Source organism: Enhydra lutris, unplaced genomic scaffold, assembly GCF_002288905.1.
Source record: "Enhydra lutris kenyoni isolate GAN:26980312 unplaced genomic scaffold, ASM228890v2 scaffoldscaffold1, whole genome shotgun sequence".
NCBI classification, from domain to species: domain Eukaryota; kingdom Metazoa; phylum Chordata; class Mammalia; order Carnivora; family Mustelidae; genus Enhydra; species Enhydra lutris.
Genome location: NW_019154085.1, coordinates 3,584,645 through 3,594,692, shown reverse-complemented (window position 1 = coordinate 3,594,692; position 10,048 = coordinate 3,584,645).

Sequence of the window (10,048 nt, the reverse complement as noted above, 5' to 3'; positions counted from 1 at the left end):
TTCAAACATTTGAGATCATAAAAGCCCGGTGAGCAGTTTTTCACTCACAACACTTTTGGCATTAATTGTGTAGGTTTTTTTCCTTACACCAGTGAATTTTTCAACTCCCCAGACACCACCTGTGTGTCCTACAATTCAATTCTAGCACTAACTGCCAGAGTCAGTAGACAGGTTAAGAGCTCATTCCCACAAGACTGCCCCCACTTCAGATACCAATCCTAATCCCAGGCCAACTGTATTTCTGATGGTCAGGCTATTTCCCATGACCCCCTTCTCAAGTTCCATAATTTGTTAGACTGGCTCACAGAAACAGTTTGCTTGCTATTTACTGGTTTATTACAAAGGATACGACTCAGGAAGAGCCAAAAGCCTGCTTGGGCAAAATATAAGGTGGGGAGGAGGCAAAGAGCTTCCATGCCCTCTTCAGGCCTGGGCACATCACCCTCTCAACACCTCTATATGTTCACCCATCACGAAGCACTCAGCTTGATCATTTAGTGGTTTCTTTGGAGGTTGCCTTATATAGGCATGATTGAGTAAGTCATTGACCACTGGTGATTAAATCAGTCTCCAGCTTCTCTCTCCCCTCCCTGGAGGTCAGCAGGATGGGGTCAGAAGTCCTAACTCTCTAACAAGGTTGGGTCCTCTGGGAACCAACCCTCATCCCAAAGCTACCTACGGGCACACCAAGAGTTGTGCCATTAGCATATACCACTCTGGTGTGGTTGAAAAGGTCTTAGGAATGACAAAAGGTGCCCCTACACTCTTTCAGGAAATTCTAAGGGTAGAAGCTCTATGTCAGGAACCAAGCACAAAGGCCAAATATGCATTTATCACACTTGAGAACATTTAGTATAAATGAATGCTTATCCAAATGCTGGCAATTATTGCTAATTTAAAATATTATCCTAGAACTGGCAACATGTTTAGGGCTATCATTTCAACGCATCCAAAGAATGAGAACAACTACAATTTAATATCACAGGCATCTACCTGAACTGCTGTTGAGCAATTTCACAAGGGAAGGAAAAAGGATGCAACTCATTTTATTACAGAACAGCAGAGCATCATGTCACTTACATATAACTGTTTCATCCAGTGTCATCTAGTATCTGAACCACAGCTGTGATCCAAACAGAAAGGATAAGACTGAAACCTCCAAATGAACGTACTCAAGCTTTTTCTGGGAGGGGGGAAGGGGGTACATGGCTTATAGGAGTGACCCTTGGGCATACACTCTATGCTCATTTAATTTAATTTTACGTGGACTATTAGCAGGTTGTTTATGTGACTTACCAACCTGTCAGCCAATTAAGGAGCATCAAATTAAAGCAGCAAATTCAGGAGAGAGGCTGAGAGAGGCTGCTGCAGGTAGGCGGCGCTCTGTTAGGATGAAGAGACAGCTGACAATCTCACAGCAAGGCAGAGAGCAAAACATTTGTGAGAAATAAGTAAAAGTGAGGACATTTAGTGTGGGAGTAAACCTTCCAGTACCCTCCAGGACTATTTGAGGGTATCATGGTTTTGTAGTACAGAGAAGAACTGAGTTTTATGATGATGATAATCATCAAAAGAAAACTCAGTTTGGCTCTGTTTGAGAGGTCAGAAATACATAATCCATTTGTTTGTGTAAAAATAGTTCCAAGCAAATTTTTAAAAATAGTAAAATAATTTGTATTAATTTTATTTTAAAAAGTATTCTTTATACAAGAGTATAAAGGGAAAAGTAAAAGCTTTCATTTAACAGCCCCTACCCCTTCAATCTTCCTCCACAGCTTAATGGGGGAAACTCCAGAAAACTAGGAAATTCATTTATCTAGAGACCCCATTTTCTCATGATCTTGGCTAAAGGCAGCAGGGCTATATAACTCAGTCCCCATACACTAATCTGGTCGGGATGTTTTTGCTACAGAAGAAGATAATGCCAGTTCCAAATATGGAGAACAAAGGTGGTATTATCTCTTCTTGATACTAGCCTCTGTATTCATATCTCTTTATAGCCACTAGTCTAACCACTTCTCATTGTTTTTTTGGATGCAAGACAAAATTCTGAAAGAGTACCAATGCTTAGTTTAATGAGTTCAATCAGTGATGCCTGGTGGTTCAATGTGCTTTATTTATTTTTTTTAGATTTTAATTTATTTATTTGACAGAGATCACAAGTAGACAGAGAGGCAGGCAGAGAGAGCGGGGGGAGCAGGCTCCCCGCTGAGCAGAGAGCCCGATGCGGGGCTCGAACCCAGGACCCTGGGATCATGACCTGGGCCGAAGGCAGAGGCTTAACCCACTGAATCACCCAGGCGCCCCTCAATGTCCTTTTTAAAATATGGCAACAAGTGCACCCTTCGGCAGCACATATACTAAAATCGAAATGATACCAAAAAGATTAGCATGGCCCCTGAGCAAGGATGACACACAAATTTGTGAGCTGTTCCATATTTTAAAATAAAATACATAAAATAAAATAAGCCAACAAACCTAAGAAAACCATTGTAGGGGGTCACAGAAAAAGGGTAGGCAGCGTGGTTTAGCAGGAGGGCTGGCTTCTTGGCCTGAATACTTCCTGTCCCCCTGGCTCCTTTTCAGATCTGGACCAGATGGGAAAACACCAAACGTCCACCACCACCATCGCCTTATCTTCAGAGGTAGTTTCTAAAAGGAGCTGAATTCCCATGGGCCCCAAATAGTCTCAGTTACGGGTTCCAGGGTCTCAGGCGAAGGCTTTATAAGTCTAAACAAGAACCTGGTGTGCACCAAAAATATCTGTCAGAATGAAAACCGTCGTTTCTTATTTGCTTGAGGAGTAAAGAAAGGTGTTTAAAACAATAGACAACATTAAAGTACAGAATTTGAATATCTGCTTATACCACTTGAGGTCAAATTTGCTCAGAAAGAAACAAATTTCCATTGGTAACCGCTCTTTTCTTATGAACTCTGTATAGCTTGCAATTGAGACTTATCTATAGGAAACTGAAAACTTTCACAAGTAGCACATGAATTTTTATGCACTCGAAATACAGATTGGGCTGAAGTTATCAAAATAGAATCATATTTCAAAATAAGAAATACTGTGAGTCAGGACAGTCCTACCAATTATAGTGACCTCGTTTCTGAACGTCTTAAAGCCTGGGTCAGCACGATGATAGCAAAGCCATGTCTCATCAAAATGATGTAATTAAGGATGGGTGGTGGTATTTTACCCCTCCTCCCAAGAGTTCCAAAATGCTTTTGAACATGTTTATAAATATTTGCGTTTGTGTCATTTTAGGGGGGGGGGGGCTTTCCATTCAAACATTTGGCTTTCATGAGTCATCCCCAGTCTGGTTCACACCCAGAAGCATCCTGCGTGGCCATCAGTGCATACTGGGCTCCATAACTGTCTTGTTTTCACAACCGGCTGGAGTGAAGATGGGAGAGGTGGAAGATGGAGAAAGACATATCGAGATAAACATGAGAACAGTCTTGTTTCCTTATGGGATTGTGACAAATATGCACCGGTACCCTACCATTTAAGCTTAGCTTAATGCTGGGATTGTGATGGATTTGTTTTTGACCTTTTAAGAAACATCCAGATGATTATCCCTGATGTTGTTACTTTTTTCAGTCATTATGTGTATTTGTTAGCTAAGGACACCCCAGAATTCAAATTACAATATGCAATTTTACTTTTATTGTTGTAATTACAGTTATTGGATCCTAAAACGATCAACTAAAAGCAACTGGAAGAATAAATTACCCTTCCCCGTATTGAAATTGAAGAGAATGAGGGTCCTTAGTTAGAATTTTAATTAAATTGTTCTTCAGCTAGAATTAAAAACTTTTATGTAAATAAGGAAGCAACTGTGATGAAGCATATCAATTAGCAATGTGTCTCTTTTTTATTTCCATTCCTAAAGGAAAAAACATGGGAGTTGAAGTAGCACATTATATATCTCGGGGGTTAGATGTCAATATGGAAAAAAAAACCCCACTAAAGCTAAAATTGCCATGCATGTTAATGTGAATTACAGATTTTTTAAAAATAAGAAATAAGTACTTTGCAAATTATACAGTAGATAGAATATACTATGTATTCCTCTTTATTGGATTAGAGGAAGGGTTGCACACTCAGGTCCTTATATCTTGAGTGGCACTCTATGTACCTGGTCATATCTTGTTTGCAGATTACATACTAAATGCTTAGGAATGATCTTTGTTCTCTCTTACCTCCCCAAAACACTATTCCCATTTTTCTTGAAATGTGTTTTTCTCTCTGTTTATATTTTATTCTTCCCAATTTTTGTGTGGACTTGGTTATCAAAACAATATCACTTTTTCTTCACTTTAAGAAAAAAAATGATGTGATTCATACATTTGTGACTGACAACTGTCACTTAACCTTCATGTGAAAGAGGCAACGAAGAATGGTGACGACTGTGATAAAATAGAAAAGCACATGCCTCCTTTGAAATGAGGATCTGCTTCTAAATACCAGTAAATATGGCAATAGCCATATCCTTTTTTCAAGAGAAAGCCTGAAAGTATTTAAGTATTAAGTATTTAAGTTTTTATGGCTCAATGCTTTAAAAACAAGAAATTCCATCTTAGGAGGCTTAAAAAAAAAAACCAATAATTACCACTGGAAAATGTGAGACATTAAACATTTACTATTAACAAATATTAAATATTTGTACTTCAGTTCACATTAGGGGAGGAGAGAGAGATGGAAAGTGCCGAGGACCCTGGAGTGGTTTCCCTCATGGTCCGCCTTCCACCTCTCAGCCAAACACCAACACAGGTACTGCTCATGGGACACCTGAGGTGCCATCAGTCATCTCTGATCCTCTTCTAGAAACCATTCCCTAATTTGCTCCGGAGTGAATGTTTCACACTTGAATTCACACTTGCTGGGAGAGATGGCAAAACCTTAGGGCAATTCTAACAATAACAATAATGAACTCATGTTGAGCGTCAGGCACTATTTATTCTTTCACTTAACAAGAACTTACTGAATGCCTGCCATGTGCTAGAACTAGGTTTCTGGGATGTATTAGTTAATTTGTAGGCATTGGAAATATATCAGTTTTTTAAAAAAGAAAAAAAAATGCCTGTCCTTATGGAAATTAGATTCATTGGGGAGACAGATAATAATAAGTATATTGAGTATATTAAAATGAGTTAAGTATATTAAGTTATACTTAATAAGTACTATTAAGAGATGGTAATAAATGCTATGGAGAAAACTAGAGTAAGAAAGAGTAATTTCTCTGGTACCACAATGTGTAATCGAAATGTATATACTGGGTAACTGGCGGAACCTCCACACTGATTTCTTGTGTTGTGGGATGAAAGCTGTATTCGTGGGGAAGACAAAGTGGGATATCTGAAACTGTTGCCCCTTCATATGAGAGTGAATAAAAAACAGTATCACGTCCTGGGGGAAATGGCAGCGTTTAGTGCTCCCAGTCAAGACCTGAAGAACACAGGGTGATGGCCCTCACTTATCCCCATGTAATTCACCAGTCTGACCCTTACAAAAACGTCTGATCCTGGGAAATAATGAAGTCAACCAAATAGTGGCCCTGGTTTCAGTGGCTGTGCCAGATGTAATATCTCTGCTGAAACAGGCTAATATGGCCTCAGGTACCTTACGTTGATTAGCAAATGCCTTCATTTCTATTCCTATCAAGGGAAGGAAACAGAAGTATGTGAATGACACAAACATTTACAGTCTTGACCAGCGTTAATTCTTTTGCTCTCTGTGGTAATATAAGCAAATGAACCTAGACTGCTTGGACATTCTGCATATCATCACAATATTGAAAATATCGTATGTGGTGGTTTTTAATTAAGCCCACAAATGCTTTGGTATTTCTTCCTTCAAGAGACAGAGCTTAATTCCTGTCCCCTTGAGTGTGGTCTGGCCTTAGTGACTTACTTCTAACAAATAGAATATTGCAGAAGTGATGATATGTGACTTTTAAGACATTACGACTTCATTCCTTGCTCTCTTTTGGATCACTTGCCATGAGGGAGGTCAGGTACCATGTGATAAAGGCACTGGAGTAGCCATTTCAGAGAGATTTATGTGGAAAAGAACTGAGGCCTGCTGCCCAAAGCCATGTGAGTGAGCCATTCCCGAAGCAGATCCTCCAGCCCCAATCAAGCCTGGACAGCATCTTGCCTGTAACCTCATGAGAGACCTTAGCTATACTGCCTAGCAGACTTATGCTATTAGAGGTATGTGTGATGGGAAAAGACATTTTAAGGAGTTTCCAGCAAGTCCTGGTAAGAGAATCATTATGAAGACATTAGAGTTCTGGAACAATGTTACACCATCTGTGGCAGACACCATTCAAAATATAGCTCCTGATGTGCTACTAAGCCAGGGTAGAGACAGAACACCTGATCTCGGGACATCCAGTGACTGTGCAGCCAGAACTGTTTGTTACAAGGTGTGTTCTGTCAGATCTACTAAGTCATAAGGTCATGTGAGCCCAACAAAAGTCCATAGTGAGATGGAAGTGGTACATCAAAGACAATGTGCATGTGTAGATGGCTTACATTCTGTTTCAACCATCACTAGGGCACCATTGCCTGCCTCTCAGCTTACATTCATGGTTTCTTTTTGGGGAGTATGGTGGTGGACAGGCAAGTTCCCTTATGATCAACTCATGGAAAAGAAAAAAAAACCTGTCCTGATACATAAATGGATTAGCTTGGTATGTGGTGAAGCCAGGAATGAACCACTGTATTATAATCCCCATCCAAAGATGGCCTTAATGGGAAGAGCTTTGGGGGTACATCTGGTCATCTATATTGTGTGGAAAGAAAAGTAGCCTGAAATAAAAATGTAAGACTCATGCAATGAATAACACAGCTGCTTAGTCAGAGGTTTAGAAAGAGAAAGATTCAAAAATTGGGAACGAGCATGCCTAGGGAAGAGGCACGTGGATAGACCAGCTACTGGAAGAATTGCAGAAATCCTATTCAGAATATATTAAAAACCCTTCACATCTTCATTTTAAAGAATGAGACAACCCAGTTTAAAAATGGGCAAAAGGCCTGAATAGACACTTTATCAAAGAAGATGTATGGACGGCAAATATGCACATGAAAAGATGTTCAACATCGTCAGTCACAGAGAAATTCAAATTAAAACCAAACTGAAACACTGTTTCACAGTTAGGAGAAGAGCTGAAGTTAAAAAGACAGAACACATTGTACACCTCAAATTAATACATTATAATATGTCAATTGCATCTCAATTTTAAAAGTTTTTAAAAGACTGAACACATCCAAGTATTGGTGAAGATATAGAGGGACTGGAACACTTACACTTCTGGTGAAATACTTTAAAATACTTTAAAAAATACTTTAAAATACTTTTTAAAAATTTATTTATTCACTTTAGAGAGAGAGAGTAGGGAGAGGCAGAGGGAGAGGGAGATAGAAATTTTAGCAGACTCCTTGCTGAGCTCAGAGCCTGATGAGAAGTTTGATCTCACAACCCTGGATCATGACTTGAACTAAAACCAAGAGTTGGAAGCTCAATTGACTGTGCCATCCAGGGGCCCCCAAAATGTAAAATACTTTGGAAGACAGTTTGGCTGTACCTTTAAAAGTTAAATATACACTTACTATATATGATCCAGCCATTTCATCTTTATTTACCCAAGAGAAAAGGAAGCATATGTTTACATAAAGACATACACACATATGCACCTACACAAAGACCCACATATGTGAAGTATTCACAGAAGCTCTATTTGTATAATCCCAAACTGCAAACAACCAAAAAATCCATCAATAGGTAAACAAATTTTGGTCTATCAGTACAATAGAATACTACTCAGCAGTGAAAATAAATGACCTCTAGAGTCACACAACAACATGTATGAATCCAAATTAATTATGCTGAGTGAAAGTAGCTAGACCAAAAAAGAAAACTTACTGTAATGACTCTATTTATCTAGTATTCTAGAAAATACAAATTAATCTATAGGGACAGAAAGAGATTAGTGGTGGCTTTGTGATAAGGTGGTAGGTTGGAGGGAAGGAGGAGGAATTACAAAGGGGCATAAGGAATCTTTTGGGAATATGCTCATTAACTTACCAAATTGTACATTTTAAATATGCGATTTACTGTATACCGTTATACTTCAGTTAAGCTTTTAAAAGAGAAAAAAGATTAAATCTCATGCCAGTTATGTCTAGTACCTGATCCTTGGAATCAAAAGCCATAATCTTGAAATGCTCTTCCCATTAACTTACAAGGCAGTGACCTGAGGCAAGCCAGGGAGCTGACATTATCTAGAGGTCAGGTCAGTGTGGCAGGCTGTTGGGAGCTTTAAGTCAGGAGGTTAGTGGTATTCACTTATTCATCCAAAAAAAGTGTATGTGTATGCATGAATTTGTGTGTGTATAAAATCTGGTATTCAGGGATGCCTGGGTGGCTCAGTCAGTTAAGCGTCTGCCTTTGGATCAGGTCATGATCCCAGGGTCCTGGGATCAAGTCCCCTATCAGGCTCCCTGCTCAGCAAGGAGCCTGCTTCTCCCTCTGCCTGCTGTTCCCCCTACATGTGCTCTCTCTCTGACAAATAAACAAATAAAATCTTTTTTAAAAATCTACTATGCAGTATCAGGTATTATTTTAATATCTAGGGACACAGAGTTGAATCAGATACAAATCCTGAGTTTAAGTCAAGGTCATGAACCAGGTAACTAGAGCTTCTTAAATCTGAGACCATCCAGAAGCATGTGAGTGTCTGATAGGATCAACAACGAGTGTGGAGGTGACAGACCCAGATCAGGTAGTACTGGACACTGAAGGAGAGCTACATTGATCCAGGAAGTGTCTCTGAGGATCCAGGTTCTGGCCCTTGACATCCAGGCTTGAGTCATTTAGCAAGGGTTATGGACAGGAGCAGGCTCCCTGAGAAGCGGTGAGGTAGGGTGGATGCCCCCAATTTTGTTTATACAGTGAGCCAAAGAATGAAAGGAAGCCTGGAGGGAAATGGTCAATGTGAAGAATACCGAAGAAACTAGCGGGCCAAGCATGAAAAGTCTACAGTAGAGAAGAGAGAAAAATAATGCACCAGGGAATAGTTTGGTGGGAGAGACAGTGGAGACAAACTGGAATCTGAGGGGCTCTTAAAACCCAGTCTGAACAAGTGGAGCTCACTGGGTGCCAGCAGGGATTAGCACAGAGAGGGAGCCAAGAAAGGTCTTAGTGAGAGATGCAGTCCAATCAGAGGTTGGATGAGAATCCTTTCTTGTATGAACCCAGGACGTATAGCCAAGGACTCACAGCCAGTCAGAAGAATATATTCAAAACAGGCCTCTGACCAAACGACGGGGGGACGAGCCAGTCCTTGCTTATCAGTAGGGAAACAGATGACCATGGAAGCATGACAGTCATGAGATTTTTGACAAGAATCCAAGGAAAAGATACCCAGATCAGAGCAGAAATTGGTGCCTATGACGTGCTGATGGGAGCTGTCCAGGGGAGGCCAAACTAAGAGGGCTAAAAGCCAAAGATTACAGCCAATTTTAAAAGACATTAGGACACACAGAGACTAGGGTTGGTGAGAGAGAGGTAAGTTCACCAACAGATCTTTCAAGGACACAGGCTCCTTTGGAGATTACCCAGGGACTCTGACTCTGCCCATTATGTCAAATTCCTACATAGTCGTGTGTCGGTCCCAGGTTACTGAGGGCCTTGGCAGTCAAGCTAGGAGTTTAGACATGAAGAAATGGGCATGAGGAACAACTGTAAGCTTTCAAGCAAGAGCACAACAACAACAACAACAACAATCACTCTGGCAAGTTGGACAGAGAAGGAGATAGCTTGTTAAAGAAGGCCAGTTTGGAAACTATCACAGCCACTCAGGAGCTATATGGTGAGGGTGGCAGCTGTGAGAGAAGGAGTTGCTGTCAGAGAGGAGGGAGAAGAAACCAGACTGTAGGAGATTAAGCTGGTTGCCTCTATGTGGTAGATAGATGGATAGCTACATGATAACACAAAGATAGTAAAGTGTTAGTTGAAGAAAATAAGTAGGAGGCATGG